The following is a 20,466-nucleotide window of genomic DNA, read 5'->3' on the forward strand; positions in this document are numbered from 1 at the left end:
TATAAAGGATGCAATTGTGTCCAACCATTGTTAGGCATCACACCGGATATGGTGGTGTCATCAGCAAATTTAAGGATGCAATTAGAGCTGTGTTTGGCCACACAATCATAAATGAACCAGGAGCATAGTAATGATTTCAAATATTAATGATAGTAATGATGTAATGATTCAAGAAGTTCAATTAACTTTCTTGATGTGATGCTTACCCCATTGCCTAAGGTTAATGGTCTCATTGACAACATTGGTAACATGCATTTGTTAACCACAGTTATGACTAAGAAGTGTTGGTAGATTTCTTTGGCAGATTTTGATAGTACTGCATTCTATATTTTGGGCTGCATAGGTTCCAGCGACCTGTCAGAATCTGATGGACAGACTACTTGCCTTAGATGAATATTTATGCCACATAGGGGCTTTACTAGGTTTCCTAAAAGAAAATCTAAATCCAAATTGGTGCCTTCAATCGAGGAATGTGGCCTCCGCTCCACACTATTGGACATAACATAAAAGAATGTTGCTAACTGTTGTCTTAAGAAACAGAGAATGTATTCCATGTTCTTGACACTAATACTGTTAAATTGTCCTCTCGCTTTATTCTACAGGCACATGTGTCAGGGACAGGACTGTGAGCAACACTGAGCCTGATCATTAATAGTATGCAGCACCCCAGTATGTACTTGAGCCGGAAACTGCTGGACAGATAATGCCACCTTGGAAAAAGAAACTCTTACCATCAAGTGGACCATCATGCAATTACATTATTATCTGTTGTGTTCATGCTATTGACAGATTATGCACCCTTAAAAGTGGGCAACCCAACATAACGTACTAAAGCTCATGTCACAGAATGATTTATTGACCTTCATCCTTAAAAGTTCTTGGTGGTGCACCAGAAGAACACTATCCAAAGTTAACAGCTGATGCTTTGTCTCAGGTTCACAAGCATAGTGTGAGGTTTACAGAAACCATTTAGAAGGGAACACTAGGGAAGGATAATGAGGGGACACCAGAAACTAACCATGTCCCTTCATCCTCCACAGTAACAACCAAGATTAGGAGGAAATCTTGAGAGCCTATCTCCTATAAACTGGTAAGTAATGACTCACTTAATTAGGCTAAGAGTCCAATGAAAAGCAGAAGTTGGTTGGAACAAAAACCTGCAGCCACAGTGGGTCCCCAGGACTGAGTTTGGAAACCACTACACTAGTGTGAGCGAAGTATAACCTTATTTGTTTTTCTTTTGATTTGTTTCCCTTTTTTTCTTTTCTGATGGCATTAAACTGGGTTTGTCCATTGTGGACCCCCAAACCTTTCTTTTTTTATGTCTGACTGTTAATTACAGTCAGGCACAATGCATAAACCAGGCCTGAATGGGGCAGAAAACCAACCTATCCACTGCCCGCAATCCACTAAAGCAAAAAGAAGCTTTGCTGTATGTTCACTAGAATGTTCAAGAGTGTTTGTGCTACAGTTGGTTCACTGTTGTTTTAGCTTCTAGGTTGAAATGTATAAAAATATCACTTTAGTTTCCGAAATCAATAGATTTCCACCATTCCACCACTGATTGCATTTTGAGTGTCTACTAGCCTAACACAAAGCCTCTGTTGATGTAGGTCAAGCAAGTAAACTGCTTTCTGTGCCTTTTGTTCTAAATATAGTAGGCTGCACTTGTTTGAATGTCACACCAAGATTTATATGCTCATGTAAAAGAGGCAGAGGCATGCTTTTCCTCATGGAAAAGCACATTCATGTTTCCAAAAGAATGTTTCCCATTTTTCATATATAGTTAATTTAAATTTAATGATATGTCCAGAATAAGTGGTTTAAATTTCAAATGGTTCCAAATGGATAAAACATATTCAGTAATTAAATAGATATATAGAATACAATAAAAGAGGAAATACACATATTTAAATTACTCATGTCACATCATGCTATATGTTGAAACCTGTGCTCTTTTTCTGTTTACATTTTATTTGGAGCAATGCAGTATACACTTCATGCAGTTTTTTTTTCTTTTACTGTCACAAAAAAAAAATTAGAGCTGATATTTGATTGCTTTTTATGGAGCAAATCAAAAACAATCTCACCCTCCTCCCATAATGCTATGCACAATATAATGTGGTTATTGGCACATGCAAAAATGCAGCAAATAACCGGTGACTTTGTCCAAGTATAAAGTCTAATGGCAGTATGCAATCAAGTCAGTGCTGGTTTGGCTACCACCATCTACAATTGGAAAGCTGGAGGTATGCACACATGCTTCAGCCAATTGACGTGGGTGCCATGGGCTAGTTCTATGAACCCAACCAACATTTTGATAAGGAAACTTGAACTTTATTTCTCTTTAAAGTATAAAGCCTTTTTTTTCATAACAGTCAAATCAAAGCAGAGATTTCATCTTTGCCATTAATCTCCTAGTTAGTCGTAGTATTGTTTAGCCCCTCATTACTTGTAGGTGGAAGCTGCTGGCAGACCTCGAGATTTCGTTGAACCTGAAAAAACTTTGCCTATATGTGGATGAATGTAGGCTACAAAAATACTACTAAAGCACCCAGTTAGTTGCTCTGTTACTGCTACTTTTACTATTGCAAATAGCCAAATGGACGATTTTTTTAATTTCTTTCAGAATTAAGAAGCACATATTAAAATAAAGATAGACAATGGCCCTAGCAACATTATATTAAATTGATATTTTAAAGTTGTTTTTTATTTAAAACAAAACAGTTAACTAAAGACATTTATAAAGGAGTACTCTTTCATACTTGTCTGTATAATAAATGCAACTTCTGAATTTGTAAAATGCACTAATCAAGGATCTTGATGCAAATACAGATGGGCACTGAAAACATTAATTAGCTAGCCAATAATAAGTGTAAATGAAGGCATATCAAGAAACATGAAATAAGATTTTATTCATATTGACAGGGTCTGTTCAATGAGCTAAAAAATAAGTTGAAGTGCTATAGCTCTACATCTGTAACTAAAAACTGGCTCTTTCTAGATCTGATACTAAATATCAGATTTTAATTGCTATAGATGAAATGCCATCATACTTAAAACTCTTTACAATTTTTATCACTATTTACATGCAAATGTCATTGGTAGCATTATTCATTCTTTCATTGCTGTAATGTGAGGTAGGATGAGCATCGCCACATGAGGGCAGGCTTAACTTTTTTTGCATTTACATTTACTTATTTAGCAGACACTCTTATCCAAAATGACTTACAAAAAAGTCAGCATAGGTAAATATCAGTCTGGGGGTCTGTTTTGAAAGATGTGCTACAGGTCTAGGAGAAAATAATTGATTGTCATTTGTATTCACCCCAATGGCTTTTTGATCCATATTATTTACACGTTTATTTTTTCAAATATTCCACTCTTGTGAATTCACGTTGTTCAATTATAACTTACTGTTATTTTAACGTATCATATTATCTTACAGTTTAAAGTACCAGTTTTCTGGTGGCACAATGACAACTTCTCTTGATCAATGTATTTTACACCAAAAATCTATTGCCTGTTTTGTATGTATTACAGGGAATTCCAAATAATTCTTAGCCTCTTTGGTGGATGCTAATACTGTTGCCAATAAATAAGAAAGAATTACAACCATGGTTTACTTTTAATCTTTCTAAATTAAATGAATAATTGTTGAAATATGACCTCTTTTAACATATCCATCATTTATAATTTCAGTTTTTGTTTTATACAGCACACTCCCATTTACAACTTAAAAGCACTGTACGTATTTCAAATATAGCATTGTTGAAATAAAACATGTAAAATTATACAACAACACCAAAGGACGTGATTCTGGTCACAGTCACACAGTGTAACATGTACATAGCGATTACACATTATATCATAAGGGCTCTGCATAATAAGTGGCTAGGATAGTTCCCTTTAAGAGCATTCCAAATCTATTGTAAGCATGATGTGCGCAAAAGTATTTGTCTCTACGCGAAGACACACACTAAAATTTCAGTACATGCAATATTTAGAACAATCTTAGTGGTATCTTCTCAAGTGAGAAAGACAGAACAAACACCATTATGTTCAGAGGCATTTACAGAAAGGGCAACAGTTTATGAGTAGAAAAGGCTAATTGCATTTGATATGCTGGAAAGCATATACACATAATAGATTATGGTTATTGCAAACATGCTCGATTAGATGGAGGCAACGTTTGCTCTAGATTAATGTTATTGGTGTGACCTACTTGTAGTATTTGACTTGCTATATTATGTACCTTTCCTTTCTTGATGGTTGGATGAGGTATACATAGCATTCATGCATATTGTTATGGAATAATATACTCATGGGGTGTCAATAAAACCTAGAAAGTAGAGTTCATGGGTAAAAATAAGGATGAGATAGACTGGTGTTAGTTCAACAATCGGGTTCCAAGAACCTGATACAGCCAAACAGCGTTGCCCAGTGTACTGCTACGATGGTAATAGCAGCAAAGTTTTTTAGGCATCAGAAGATGAGACTGAGTCAAAGAATGAAAAGCAAGAGAAATCAATGAGAAAATTACCAGAGCCAGAACAAACCACACAAACCATACTTGAAGAGATGTGTTGAAAGAAATGAGAAATCAGTAAATAAGGTGGGTTTTTTAAAATTTTGATATCCTTAGTCTTGGATACCTACATGGCAGAACTACAGAGGAGCGGTTGCTGGCGCACACATTCTGTTGTCGCTCCTCCCTGATAACAACACTTTTCATAAAATTCATCTTAATCCTGTACTTTTTTACGCTTATTTCTTTTATTGTACGTATTATTCTTTGCATTTATATAGTGCTTTTTCTCACTATTCAGCAATTGCAGGTTAAGGGCCTTGCTCAAGGGCCCAACAGAGCAGAGTCCCTATTGGCATTTACAGGATTCGAACTGGCAACCTTCCGATTGCAAGTGCAGCTCCCTAGTATAGTTTGTGGATGCAGCTGACTTGAATTGTATGGATTTGGATTAATTTTACGGACTTTATGGACTTTACCTTGACTGGGAACAACTGAATCTGTGGATAATTGGACCAAACCTACAAACATTTCTTTGAAACTGGTGATCTAGGAGCCTGGAATGATCTGTCTCCTTGATTATAGTTGCTATGTTAGTCTGATCTGGATTCATTTTATTGTGCTTTTTGACTAAGAACTGATCTGATGTTCACACCAACCTGGCTTGTGGCTCTGGGGTGATCAAGCCTGTAATACCCAGCATTACTTGTTTGCGGCTGTATGTTAGAATCTCCAAATCATGTTACCTTCTCCTGCTATGCTTTCTGCTGCTTTGCTCACCGCACCTGTTCATCTCACAGGCTCCGCTGTGCTGTGCCTCTTCTCCACTGCTAATAGATAGGTATTGCTCAGTATCATGTTAAAATACTCTCGTGTCAAACTCCTTCATATTAAACAGTTTTTCCAGACCAAATGGTCTGACTGGAATATCCTAAAAGACACCAGTATTTTGCGATGCTCGAAATATGTACATCGCGGGTCAGGTCACCGCCACCGTTGGACTGCGAATGAAAAGAACACGGGCAGCATTTGCTCAGGAATACGCTGTCCTACTCATGGCCCTGGAAACAGTGTGCCAAATTTACAGTATCTGAAAATAAACTCTGGTCATGGCTCTGTGCAAAAAGAAGTCTCATCAACTAATATTGCATTGTTTAATTTGAGATCTCTTAATGGCAAAGCATTGGTGATGCTTCATCATTGACACCAAACTTGATATGCTGTGTTTAACAGAGAGTTGGCAAAAACCGAATGAATTTACGTCTCTCACGGAGGCCACACCACCTGGTTATACTTTTCTCACAGAGCCTCGTAGCTCAAGACAAGGTGGAGGACTTGCAGTAATTGTCAGAATGGAGTTAAACATCAAAAGAATCCCAATTGAATGTCCATTGTCTTTATAGTGTCTGGCTCTTAAACTAATAACGGAATCAGGTCCTGTCTTACTCATTGTTCTTTATCATCCTCCAAAATACAATTCATCCTTCTTATCTGATCTGACTGAACTATTAACCCACTTACCGTAGATCCCGGAATACAGGCCGACCCGGTATATTAGCCGAACCCCTTCTCTACCTACTAAATTACATGTATTTGCCGATGACCAGTATTTAAGCCGACCCCCTTCTCCAAGCAAAATTTTCTAAATTTCCTTAAAAGTGTCTCTTCGGGTATATTTATAATGTTTATCGGCGAGAATTTGAGACTGCCGGCATTTTTGATATACAATATAATGTGCATAATTTACCAAAACACCAATCATTTTTCTAATGTACTAACCAAAAAGTTATAAAAAGTGCCAAGCCTACTTGATTAAGCTAGGAGCATGGCGGCACGCATGTCGCAGCGGCTCAGGGCTCTCCTTTTCAGTGCACTTTTTTGTTGTTTTTGTACTTTTTTTTGTCCTTGTTTGTGAGAGCCAGACATCTGTTTCGAGTGTTTTTCATCACACGCACAACATCCCAGACAACATAGCGAGACCAGCGGGCTCTCCGTGGATTGTTGTCGGGTCTAGGAGACAACACAGACGGAGGAGGGAAAGAAAGCAGAAGCGGGGCCGCAGATCCGGCGTTATGCTAAAGCTAAAACAACCATACAAGCCCTATACAGAACTTTTTTCTGCACTGAAGGAGCTGCTTTTAATCTCATTGTAGATGCGTATAGTGACAATAAAAGGCATTCTATTCTAGAAACACTTTCATACTGTACTCACCATTTAATTTGACATCTTTGGGCTGCAGTAAGGGAGGAGATATTTCCACACAATGTCCATCTTCGTTTCGATTCGATCGCTTACTTTTACCTTCTCTTCCTTCCTTAGCAATTATGTGTCTTGCTTGCATGGTCTTAATGAATTATATATATAGGTAAATCACTGCAATGATGGAAATTACATCCACAAACACATGTATCTGGGCTCCGACTGACGCTACTAACGCTCTCGGTTGTTTGTTTACAATCGCGCAAGCGGATACACGTGACCGCATCCGTTTCGAACGCAAGATGTTGATCGTAAATCAAAACAAAAAATTTCATTTTAAACTTCCCGATAATTTATTATAAATTTTATTAATAAAATCAACAACTAAAACACTTTTTTGAATAAATTATTTATTTAATTTAAAGTACCGGCATGCAAAGTTACTTCTTCATCTGAAAGATGGCTCTGTGGTTTCGTCATTATTTACTTCCGTATTCATCGGCAAAACCGGCATTGCGCTGGAAATCTTGAATCTGAAACGATACTCGTTGTATAAACCGACCCCCAAACTCCAAGCCAAAAATCTAGGATGAAATTCTCGGCTTATATAACGGGATCTACGGTAAGTTCCTTTTCCCAGAGAGTTATTCTTCTTGGTGATTTCAACATCCATATTGATATCCCCACATTTAAACTGAGAAATGAATTCCCATTCTTACTGGACTGTTTTGACTTGACACAACATGTTGATTTTCCCACCCACTTTGGTGGTCATATAATCTGGAGTATCTGTTGCCAACACTTACAGCACTGATTTGGGACTCTCTGGCCATAAAGCAGTACTTTTCACTGTCTCATTACCTCTCTATCCTCTTACCTGTAAACAACAAATTTCTTACAGAAACCTTACAAATATCTATCCCTCTATCCTTTCTGGATCCATTTCTGAACTTTTACTGTCTTTACCTATTCCATCAACACTAGAGACCACTATAACACAGCCCTTCATTCAGCATTAGTTAAAACAGCTCCTTTAAAAGCATTCAGCTCCTTGGTATAACTCAGAATTGTGATCTTTGAAAGCAGCTGGCCATAGCCTTGAGAGAATGTCACGTAAGACTGGCCTCACCGTGCACATCCAGGCTTTCTCTGACCACCAAAGAGCTTACAGAGAAGCACTAACTGCTGCTAAGAACACCCACTATGGCAGAATAATAGAATGTGACCACGATAACCCAAGTGTTTTGTTCTCTGTAGTTAATAAACTACTCCAACCCACATCTGGCCCAACTATCTCTTCTACTGAAGTCTGTGAAAAATTCCTCCACTTTTTCCATAACAAAATTAAAGATATAAATAATTCAACTAACAAATACATCAGTTTATATCTTTCCCTGTTTTTCCACTCCATCCAGCTCCTTCTCTAAGTTCTCACCAGTCACATCTGCTTTTGTCAGTGACCTGCTTTGTAAGATTAGAACGACTACTTGTGTACTGGACCCCATCCCCACCACACTACTTAAATCCTGCCTTCATGTCATAATCCTGAGTATTACAACAATAATAAACTCATCCCTTGACACTGGCTTTGTGCTGCTCACTTTTAAAACCACTTCTCTAACCCCAGTGTTAAAAACATCTGGTCTTGATGCTGACAGTCTTAACAATTTTCGGCCTATTTCTCACTTACCTTTTCTGTCAAAAATTCTTGAGTGTGTTGTAGCTTCCCAACTCACCAACTACTTAACTTCTAATGATTTGATGGATCCCTTTCAGTTTGGTTTCAGAGCACAGCACAGCTGTGAAACTGCTCTGCTACGGGAAACCAATGATTTGCTTATGGCAGCAGACTCTGGACAAACCAGCATATTAATTCTGATAGACCTTAGTGCAGCATTTGACACTGTCAGACATGGCATTCTACTGTCCAGAATGGAAAACATGCTGGGTATCTCTGGCACTGCCCTCCAGTGGGTCAAGTCCTATCTGACTGATAGGCAAGAGTTTGTTAGTCTTGGCAACAGCAGATCCAGCATAGCGCCAGTCATACAAGGAGCTCCACAGGGCTCTGTCCTTGGCCCTCTTCTCTTCTGTATTTATATGCTTCCCCTTGACCATATTATTCGTAGCTTTGGACTGGGTTATCATTTTTATGCATACGATACTCAACTCTTTTTCATTGTTAAAAGTCCAACTTCATCAGAGTTTTCTCAGCTCACAGCTTGCCTCAGTGAAATTAAAACTCTTTAAAATTAAATTGCAACAAAACTGAACTCCTGCAAATTGGGACTAACGTGCAACTTAAAAAAATTAGCTCCTTCCCAATCAATCTTGGCAGTGATCTCATCAGACCTGCCTCTACTGCAAAGAATCTTGGTGTCATTTTTGATTCCTCTCTTTCTTATTCTGCCAACATAAATCACATTAATAAACTTTCTTACTTTCATCTCCGTAATATATCACGTGTTCACTCCTTCCGCACCTTTTCTAACGCTGAGAAACTTGTCCGTGCTTTTATCACATCCCGCATAGATTATTGTAACTCGCTATTGGCAGGTGTGCCTTCTAATCTTATATCACAGCTAAGGCTTATTCAAAACTCGGCTGCAAGAGTCCTTACACGGACCAGCAACAGCAAGCACATAACATCCATCCTGCTTTGTCTTCACTGGCTCCCTGTGTCTTACAGAATCAGGTATAATTCTGCTAATAACCTACAAAGCCTTAAACGACCTTGCACCAAACTACATCAGTGACCTTCTCCATCACTATGTGCCTGTCCGCCTACTAAAGTCCTCTGATTTTGGCAATCTTGTTATGCCCCACACTAATCTACACTCCATGGGTGACAGAGCCTTCAGCTGTATAGCGCCCAGACTCTGGAATGAGCTACTGAAATTAGATCAGCTGACTCCATGAATTCTTTTAAAAAACAACTCAAAACTCATCTGTTCAGGAAGGCTTTTAGCTCTACCTGACTTTATTACCCTTCTTTCATTTTACCTCTATGCCCAGATGCTCATGTAACCCCTTTGCTGTGCTAGACCATCAATTATGTTATCTGTTAGGCTTTTTCTCTGAATTTACTGTCTTACTCTTCTTTATTTATTTATCTGGTTTAGTACAATGCTATATGCAGGCAGTCCCCTGGTTACATACGAGATAGAGACTGTAGGTTTGTACTTAAGTTGAATTTGTATGTAAGTTGGAACAGGTACTTTATTTTAATAAATGCTGTTGTTGACCAACTGTAACCAAATGCTCTGCCAATGAATGATGGAGTTTCACCTCTTTCTGACCTTTTTATCATTTCTACTTTATTTTCAATGGTGATGTTTTTTCTCTTCTTTACTGTATCACCAGCACTTGCATCAGATTTGTGTTTCAGAGACATTCTTGAAGGGTGAAGACAAATCATTAAAGATGAGCTCTTCTGCACAGCACTGTACACGTTATCACAGCAGGAAGGCACCGGACGTCAACACGTCTGATGTATGGGGTGGTCCAGATATAATCATGTAATTTTCATTACGCTATAACTTGTTCAGTTTATTACATAGAAAATCACCCGAAAAATCCCGGACCATCAAGAAGTGTGCAAACTGACGACATGAAGAATCATTTTCGCGCCGAACTGGAATCGTCTCTGCATAAATCAAAGTCGATCTGGATCTGCATAATTAGATATGGATCACCTTGTACTGACAACTTCCTGCTATGTGCGTAACAGTACAAGCAGGCTTGCTATTGAGAATGAATGGGGGCAGCGAGGGGCGGTTCATCACCAGCCCACCTCACAGTCCCCTCCACTACAGTAAGCTGCCTGCAGTGTCCGCCGCACCACCACCCCCATTCAACACGCAGCCATCCGAGGCACACTACAATGCTACCCACCGCTGCCCCGTTTACCCTCAATGGCTTTCGTTCAGCCACAACCGGGTCACCGTTTGCAGCATTACCAGCCGCCCCAACGAAAATGAACGGGCAGCCGTGTGTGGAAGGCGGGCAGTGAAACTGCTTGCCGCTGGGAGCCGCCCGAGGGATGCTTCACTGCGCGGAGCAGCCACCGCTTGCAGCATCTCAAGGCTGAAGATGACGGAGCGGCAGTTACTGAGGCGCATGCGTCGCAGCTGCGGCGCTATATAAATAAAATGCATTATTGTTATTATATGGAAAAGGTGTTATTTTATTTAGTTGTGTATGGAAGTCACGTGTTGCCTTTGCAAAATCTTTGCTATTGAGACTATTAGGCTACTTGCTTTTTAAAAACCTGAGGCTTCCATAGAAAATAAAATGGTGATAGAAACAGTGCAAAATAAAAATGCAAAATCAAAAATGCACTTAGAACAAAAGGATAAATAGTCTAAGTGTAGTATTCATGCAATAAAACCCCAAATAGAGTCCGACAAAACAATGAAAAAGCTGAGAAAATGAGAAAAAAAAAACATCACATAACACTGAGTGGTGCATTTGGTGTTGCCTGGTCAAAGGCCAGGTGAAAATAACAGGAGGAAAAAAAACTCTGATATTGTACCACCAAACTGATGTGACAGTTTTTTTCTGTGATTGATTTTTAGAAACTGTTCTAAGCTTTTTTATTTCTGAGTAGACATGTTTACCTTTTTAATGTGTCTAGGAGCTCCCAAGAGGTAGTATGGCATGATCGGGGTAGTCAAATTATTCCAAATCTCTATGTGTGACTTCATTGCTGAGCTATACATGGTCAGATGTTACAGTAGACTGTTTTAGTCATGGCGATGTTTTTTTCTGTGCCAAATAAATTCTGAGCTGATTCATACAGTATATGTGGTACTATTATTTTTATAGAAGTGATACAAAAAATGTATCTTGCATTCCACCAGAGTGAAGTGGTGCTGCATTACTGAAGAGTGACCTTTACTCTTCTACGAGATACACAATGGATTGTACAGACACAAATCACAGTACCATCACTATTTTAATGGAACCCTCTAAGCAAAAAGTCATCAACTTACAATTAAAGGGCAAATAAGAAAGCATGATAATGTGTTAACATTTTGGAATATTAATTACAGTTTTCGTGTAGCACAGTAGCGTAGTAAGGAGACCTGAGTTCGCTTCCCGGGTCTTCCCTGCGTGGAGTTTGCATGTTCTCGTGTCTGCGTGGGTTTACTCCCACATGCAGGTGAGGTGCATTGGTGATTCTAAATTGTGTGAATGAGTATGTTTGTGCCCTGCAGTGAACTGACGCCCTGCCCGGGATTTGTTCCTGCCTTGCGCCCTGTGCTGGCTAGGATTGGCTCCAGTAGACCCCAGTGACCTTGTGTTAGGATATAGCAGTTTGGAAAATGACTGACTAATTACAGTTTTCAATTTTTAAATATCACTGAATCTTCTATTATAAAGCCACTTGTTATTGACTTTACTCAAAAGTACAGCCACATTTTGAAATTTTATTTTTCAGGCTGAATATGAATACTTTAAAAAGGAATATATCCGTTTCTGATGATTTACATATTTTCTACAATTTTATTTTTATCTTTAAATAATTTTATTTTGACCTGTTCATTCCAAACCTATTATCTGTTTAACATCTGATAATATTTCAACATTTTCTTCACCTCTACAAGTTGACCCCAGTGACTTAATAAGGAATTTCAATGATTTACATCAAGAAGCTCTTAATGTTACCGCATGCAATATAATAAAAATAAACATTTGTAAAAATGTATTAAAATAGATAATTATGAAATGTCACACATATTTGTAATGGAAACTCAACTAATTTAACAATCCCTTACAATAACTGTATATGGTGTTTTGACATAAGCTAGTTTAGGGAAAATATTTTTCTGATCACTGTCAGATATCTGTCACAATTCTCAAATCTCATTCAACATTCTCAGTTACATAATTAGCCCTGGTCACAAGATTATCAAGGAATGAATTAGTGCACAGAGCAAGAAATTTTAGTCATTTTTAACTATAGGCAGAGATCATAACCAGGCTCATGTTGGTTAGGTGTGAGCTTAGTATCATTGTTGGTGAGGTTATTTCAGGTGAGGATTGTTGTTTTCTTACATCTACATTAGATATTATATTACAAGTCATAAGATCCAGAAACAGGAAAGAACCAAACAAATAACAAAGGGAAAAAAGAAAATGGCAAAAACAATTCCATGAATGTACAGAATCACAAAACCCGATGATTGCTAGCTTGCAAATCTCCCTGGTCAGATATAACATTAAATAGTGTAAGAGGGCAGAGAAGAATACAATATAAAATATTAAATCACTATAGCTTGTGTCTTACACAGACTGGTTCCTAAATAGAATAGCTTCTGTTTTCATTATTGAATGAATAAAAAATTCCTGTTTCAAGTGTTTTTTTTAAACGTATGACAGCGTTTTCTTGCAATTTTTGATTTTTTCATTTGAGATTTTTTTTATACTAGTCTTTTCCTGTGTGTCGTCTTTTACAATTCATTTGGTTTTTACCTTCACCTATGTAGTATTCCTTATTAGCTGGAATTAAACTAGCATGTTTACATAAACCACACATGAGAGAGGATGCTGGGAATTGCTGCGAGATTTTGTGTTTTCTGTGGTGTGAGATTTAATTAAGAAAATATATTTTGCTCCTATAAACTTGGGTTTTAATTGCTGCTAAGGAACCTTGCGGGAATTTAATTTTTTTTAGTCCTGTTGGGTGTTGGAGATTTCAGATGATGACTTGGAGGAGTCAGTTGTCTATGAGAGCTAAATCTGCAGGAGATGCCAGCTGATCCAGCACCTTGAGCTCAGGGTTGCTGAACTGAAGGAGGAGTTGGCTTGCCTGCATTGTAGTAGATAACTGATGGACCTGGCCCAGGTGTCCTTTAGAAAGATAGTGTGCACCCCCAAGGTGGGAGAGGAGATTCCAGACCTGACAGGTGGGTGACAGTCACAAAGTGTAAGGTAAAGGGGTGCACACTGTCTGGGGGCATTAACCCCAGTATTAGAAGTGTCAAATCACTTTCAGGTCCTTGCAGAGCTGATCAGTGTCTCTGATGATTCTGAGGTGGTAGGTAGGGATGAGGGTCTCAGTCATTAGGGAGACTGAAGCACAGGTTTGCTCCAGAGAGAGAGAGAGTCTCAGACGGTGGGTTGCCTTCCAAGTGCAAAGGTGGTGGACCTCCCTGGAAGGGTGGATGGACTCTTGGCCAGAGTGGGGGTGGATCCAGTTGTCATTGTCCATGTTGGAACAAATGATACATATATAATGGTAGTATGTCAGTTCGGCAATCTAAATTCAAAGAGTTAAGTGCCAGGCTGGGGAGGAAAACTGACAAGATAGTCTTCTCTGAAGTTCTGCCTGTGCCACACACCAGTCCAGGTAAGATTGAGGAGATTAGAAGGCATAATGCGTGGCTCAAATCTTTGTGCAGGGTAGAAAGGTATAGGTTTATGCGGCATTGGGGCTCCTTTTGGAACAAATGAGATATGTTCCGTAGCGACAGGTTATATCTGAACTGGAGGGGTATCAAGTAGGCATATGAGTAGGCTAGTCGAGGATTGTTTAAAATAGGGATTGGTGGGGCAAGGAGTTTAGAACAGGCCTACACATAGAGGAACAAACAGTATTTTTTTTTTGTTTAGAAATAAAAAAGTGTAGTAATGTAAATTCTAACCAAACATTTAAATGTAGAAGGAGTAACACATTAAAAATAGCTTGCCTTAATGCTAGAAGTATCAAAAATAAGGTAAGTGAGTTGGAGCTGTTTGCAGCAGAGCATAACTATGATATTATACAGTGGTGTGAAAAACTATTTGCCCCCTTCCTGATTTCTTATTCTTTTGCATGTTTGTCACACAAAATGTTTCTGATCATCAAACACATTTAACCATTAGTCAAATATAACACAAGTAAACACAAAATGCAGTTTTTAAATGATGGTTTTTATTATTTAGGGAGAAAAAAAAATCCAAACCTACATGGCCCTGTGTGAAAAAGTAATTGTCCCCTTGTTAAAAAATAACCTAACTGTGGTGTATCACACCTGAGTTCAATTTCCCTAGCCACCCCCAGGCCTGATTACTGCCACACCTGTTTCAATCAAGAAATCGCTTAAATAGGAGCTGCCTGACACAGAGAAGTAGACCAAAAGCACCTCAAAAGCTAGACATCATGCCAAGATCAAAAGAAATTCAGGAACAAATGAGAACAGAAGTAATTGAGATCTATCAGTCTGGTAAAGGTTATAAAGCCATTTCTAAAGCTTTGGGACTCCAGCGAACCACAGTGAGAGCCATTATCCACACATGGCAAAAACATGGAACAGTGGTGAACCTTCCCAGGAGGGGCCGGCCGACCAAAATTACCCCAAGAGCGCAGAGACGACTCATCCGAGAGGTCACAAAAGACCCCAGGACAACGTCTAAAGAACTGCAGGCCTCACTTGCCTCAATTAAGGTCAGTGTTCACGACTCCACCATAAGAAAGAGACTGGGCAGAAACGGCCTGCATGGCAGATTTCCAAGACGCAAACCACTGTTAAGAAAAAAGAACATTAGGGTGGGCTCGTCTCAATTTTGCTAAGAAACATCTCAATGATTGCCAAGACTTTTGGGAAAATACCTTGTGGACTGATGAGACAAAAGTTGAACTTTTTGGAAGGCAAATGTCCCGTTACATCTGGCGTAAAAGGAACACAGCATTTCAGAAAAAGAACATCATACCAGCAGTAAAATATGATGGTGGTAGTGTGATGGTCTGGGGTTGTTTTGCTGCTTCAGGACCTGGAAGGCTTGCTGTGATAGATGGAACCATGAATTCTACTGTCTACCAAAAAATCCTGACGGAGAATGTCCGGCCATCTGTTCGTCAACTCAAGCTGAAGCGATCTTGGGTGCTGCAACAGGACAATGACCCAAAACACACCAGCAAATCCACCTCTGAATGGCTGAAGAAAAACAAAATGAAGACTTTGGAGTGGCCTAGTCAAAGTCCTGACCTGAATCCAATTGAGATGCTATGGCATGACCTTAAAAAGGCGGTTCATGCTAGAAAACCCTCAAATAAAGCTGAATTACAACAATTCTGCAAAGATGAGTGGGCCAAAATTCCTCCAGAGTGCTGTAAAAGACTCATTGCAAGTTATCATAACGCTTGATTGCAGTTATTGCTGCTAAGGGTGGCCCAACCAGTTATTAGGTTCAGGGGGCAATTACTTTTTCACACAGGACCAATGTAGGTTTGGATTTTTTTTTCTCCCTAAATAATAAAAACCATCATTTAAAAACTGCATTTTGTGTTTACTTGTGTTATATTTGACTAATGGTTAAATGTGTTTGATGATCAGAAACATTTTGTGTGACAAACATGCAAAAGAATAAGAAATCAGGAAGGGGGCAAATAGTTTTTCACACCACTGTAGAATTAACAAAAACCTGGCTAAATGACAAAGATGGGGATGAGTATAACATAGAGGGATACACATTTTTTTAGGAAGGATAGACAGAACAGAAAAGGAGGTGGAGTTGCTGTTTATGTCAAACAGAATTTATATGAAAGTCCTCTTCAGTTGGACAATGAGCCCCATCTTAGTGAGGACATGTGGCTTCACCTGGAAAGCATTAGGGAAAGAGCCCTTATTTTAGGAGTGTATTATAGACCACCCAATTCAGACAGTAACTTTAACACACAACTTTTTAGAAATATTAAAAAGGCAAGTTTACAAAAGGATATTATAGTCATGGGGGACTTTAATTATCCGAATACTAACTGGGATAACATTGCAAATGGAGGAGTACAAAAGCAGAATTTTTATAAGTACTCAGTGACTGTTTTAAACACAGTATGTTAAAGTACTAACATGGGGTGAAGCTTGTCTGGATTTAGTATTTTGTAATAATCAGGATAGAATTGAGGGTGCAGAGGTGACTGAACCACTAGGGTCATGTGACTATAATATACTACAGTTCTCAGTGCTTTGTAAGAGTGTGGTTGCAAAGACTAAATTTGTTAAGTTTAACTTTGGTAGGGCAAATTTTGAGCAGATGAGGCAAAGTCTAAGGAGGTTAGGCTGGGATAAGCTTTTAAGTGTGGAGACAGTCGAGGAGCAGTGGAATAGGTTTAAAAATGTTTTACATGTAATGCAGGGCAGGTACATGTGGTATAGTGGATCCACAGATCATGTCAAAGGACCATTTTTAAAATAAATAATCACCGCACTTGTGGCTTAGCGAGGGGGAGTGGTGATCCGTGGCTGAAATGGTTCCTGGGGTGATTTGTGGTACGGGCGAGTCTCACTTAAGTGCACAGGTGAGGAGTCGTCTGCATCCGTAATTGTTCCCGGGAGACGCTGATTGCCACAGGTGAATCACGTCCCAGTCATAAATAGAAGCACGAGGCGGCTAGGAGGGGGAGAAGAAAAAGGAAAAAGAAAAAGAAAGACGGAGGTTGCAGAGAAAAAGGCAGGAAACAGGAGGGAGAAAGCCGGTAGAGAGAAAGCGGGAGAGCGACCAAGCGCAGGCTCGCTCTGTATACGAGCAACTGGGAAAGGTGAACCCGAGTGAGGTGTTTGGCCAGCACCTGAGGGCCGACAGTAGTGGTCGCTCCTGCTGAGTGATTGTTTGGAGCAGGAGTGACCGGGAGAAGGTTGGCTCACCTCAGCAAAGGCAGGCAGCAGGAGTCGGAGATTGGGAAGAGAAGCCCCAGTGTGAGCGTCCTGGTCTCTGGGCAACCAAAGTCTCAGTCTGGAGGGAGCGGAACCGAAGCCAGGGATTGGGAATCCTCCAGACCAGTTGAGTGGAGAGAAGCAAAAGGAAGGAAAAAGAAAGACGGAGGTTGCAGGAGAGCAGGAAGCAGCGTGGAGAGAGAGCCGGTGCGAGTGAGCAAAGGCTTGCAGGCAGGCAGCTGGACAGTTGAGCCCCTAGCAAGGGTTTTTGGCCAACACCTAGGGCAGTTGGAAGTGGTCGCTCCTGCTTAACATTTTATGGAAGAACGGGAGTGACCAGCAGTAGGCCGAGAAGGCAGCGGGGATTGGGAGGCTTGGGCAGTTAATTCCCTGACGTGAGTGTCCTGGTTGTTAGGGAAGCCAAGTCTCGGTCTGGAGAGCGCAACCAAAGCCAGGGATCGGGAAACCTCCAGACCAGTTGAGTAGTGAGAAGGCCAGCTGCAGGAAGGGCGACTCCCCTGTTGTGAAGCCAGATGGGAGAAGGGATTTTTTAAAGGGACTGCTTTATTTTAACCTCATTGTTGTTTTAAAGGATTGTTTTTTTTTCTGTTTTTTTTAACCTCCACTTCACAACTGTTTTTATGGATTATTTATTTATGGAAATTGATACACTGCACTTTGTTTGGATACTGTTTTGTTGTTGATTTTAATAAAAGCACTTTTGCACCATCCCCTTGCTCTATTTGTTGTGCCTCACTGCCGAGCTCATCTCTAACATTACCGACAGTGACGGGTTCAAGGGCTCTTGGAAGCAAGATGGAAGCATGGAGCAGAACTCGCATTGTCACAGTACATACCTAGATTTGGAACTAATAAGAGTTTAAAAAAACTCCACAGTGGGTTAATAAAGAGTTAAAATAGAAGCTGCAAAAGAAAAAAAAACTGCTTTATTAGTCATGTAAGACTAATAACTGCAAAGTGAATCGTAGGGTGTATGAGAACATGAGGGCAACCATTAACAAGGATATCAGGGAGGCTAAAAAACAGTTGGAGAGGAATATAGCAGATAAGGCGAAAGATGACCCAAAGAGATTCTTTCAGTATTTTAGTAGTAAAAGAACAGTCAAGAAGGAGGTGAAGAGAATCAGAAATAGTTAAATGGAATTTACAGACAGTAAAATAGTGGATGCTCTAAATAAGCATTTTTCTGAGGTCTTTGCAAGTGAGGAACTGGATAACCTCCCAGTAGTAAACAGGACTACTAACAAGGTACTGATGGATTTGGAAATTGTAGAGGGAGAAGTACTGCTCAGATTAAATAAGCTGAAACCAAACAAATCACCAGGACCAGATAATATTTACCCCGAGTTCTTAAGTAGGCTAGGAGGTACATATATAAATCCTTGACATATATTTTTAGGAAGTCACTGTGCACTGGGGAGATTCCAAAGGCCTGGAAAATGGGAAATATTATCTGTTATATAAAAAGGGTCACCGGGCAAATCCAAGCACCTATAGGCCAGTAAGCTTAACATGCATCACAGGAAAATTAATGGAATGAATTATTAACGATAAGATTGAGCGGCACATGGCAAGTGCAGGAGTTTTTCTGAACAGTCAGCAAGGGTTCAGAAGAGGGAGGACGGTTTTTACTAATATGCTGGAATTATGTGAGGAAGCAACAAAAGGATATGATCAAAGTGGAATAAGCTACTAAGAAACATGGTAGACAGACAGTAAGACTTTCGGCACTTTCAAAATCAGAATTGATGTTTTTTTAGAAGAATTAAGTGGATGGGACTGGCAAGCTTTTTTGGGCTGAATGGCCTATTCTCGTCTAGATTGTCTAGACTGAGCTTACTCAGTCTTTAGAAATCTTTTCCACAGCCTTTTGCTGCATTTTGCAGCTTTCTTGTCTAATTTGGTTTATCACTGGTAGGCTGTTATATTGCTTTCTAATTATTCTTACCCTCAATTATAGTGGAAGTGGAAGTGATGTACTTTCTCTCTTTTGCATCTAACTTTAGTCCATCTTTTGTTTTTACTTTTTGATTTTGACTTATTCCACCATCTTGATAAGCTTGAAATTCATTTAGCAATTTTATTGATGTATGACGTCTCTTCTTGATTTGCTAGTTTTGTTGTTGAAAATGTCTATAGTTGCTGAAAAAGTGTATTTGTTCTTTACCACTTCTCCACCCACTTCAGCATAAGGAAAGGGCCATATTACATTTCTTAATGACTTCCTTGCATTTTTTTTTTTAATAAATGTCAAACAGGCAATAAATGCTACAGAAGGCTAAGATCTGCCTTGAATTGCTTTTATATTATCTTTATTGTCCTTAGAACATTAGAAAAATTTGTGATAAAAGCAGGCTAGTCAGCCCAACATGTCTATCCTAATGCCATGCAGTTTTATAAGAAGCCCCTCATGGAATACCTTATCAGATTTTTTTTGAAGGTCATGGTGCTTCTTAGCAACAAAACACTTTTGTTGCTTCATCATGAAACATGTGCACATTATACAACTGTGATATCCCCATCAAAACTCATGTTTTATGGTAATTTTATTCCTTTCCATAGCAGATTATCTGTTCTTGTGCTTTATTTTTGTTTCTATAAATGTATCTGTGATACATATTAAGAGGACTCACCTAAAATACCTGATTTTTCCAGGTGACATTTTTGAATATGCATTGATTTTTAAAATCTGTAAGGAATTAGAAATTATGGATACAACTCATCCAAGCTTTATTCATTTGTAGTCTTTTAATTACAGAAATTATTTTCATTTTTATTTTGTCCTTTACATTTCATAATATCTTCTCCTCTTCTTTGACCATTTTCTTACTGCTAAAATAAAGAAACAATCTCCTGGGGCTATCTTTTGTATTAACAGGAATATTCTTATCTTACTGCCTTTTGGCATTTCTAATTTTCTTGTTAACTGTGCCTTTCATGTGTACATAAGCATTATGATATGCAATGGACTGCATACCCCTAGCTTTTATAAATAATTTTTTTTTTTATCTCTTTACTGACGACATCTGCTAAATTTTAAATTGCTTGTAACATCTGGAATGAAATTACCCAGCAAACTT

This window comes from Polypterus senegalus, chromosome 8 (assembly GCF_016835505.1).
Source record: "Polypterus senegalus isolate Bchr_013 chromosome 8, ASM1683550v1, whole genome shotgun sequence".
Taxonomy (NCBI): domain Eukaryota; kingdom Metazoa; phylum Chordata; class Cladistia; order Polypteriformes; family Polypteridae; genus Polypterus; species Polypterus senegalus.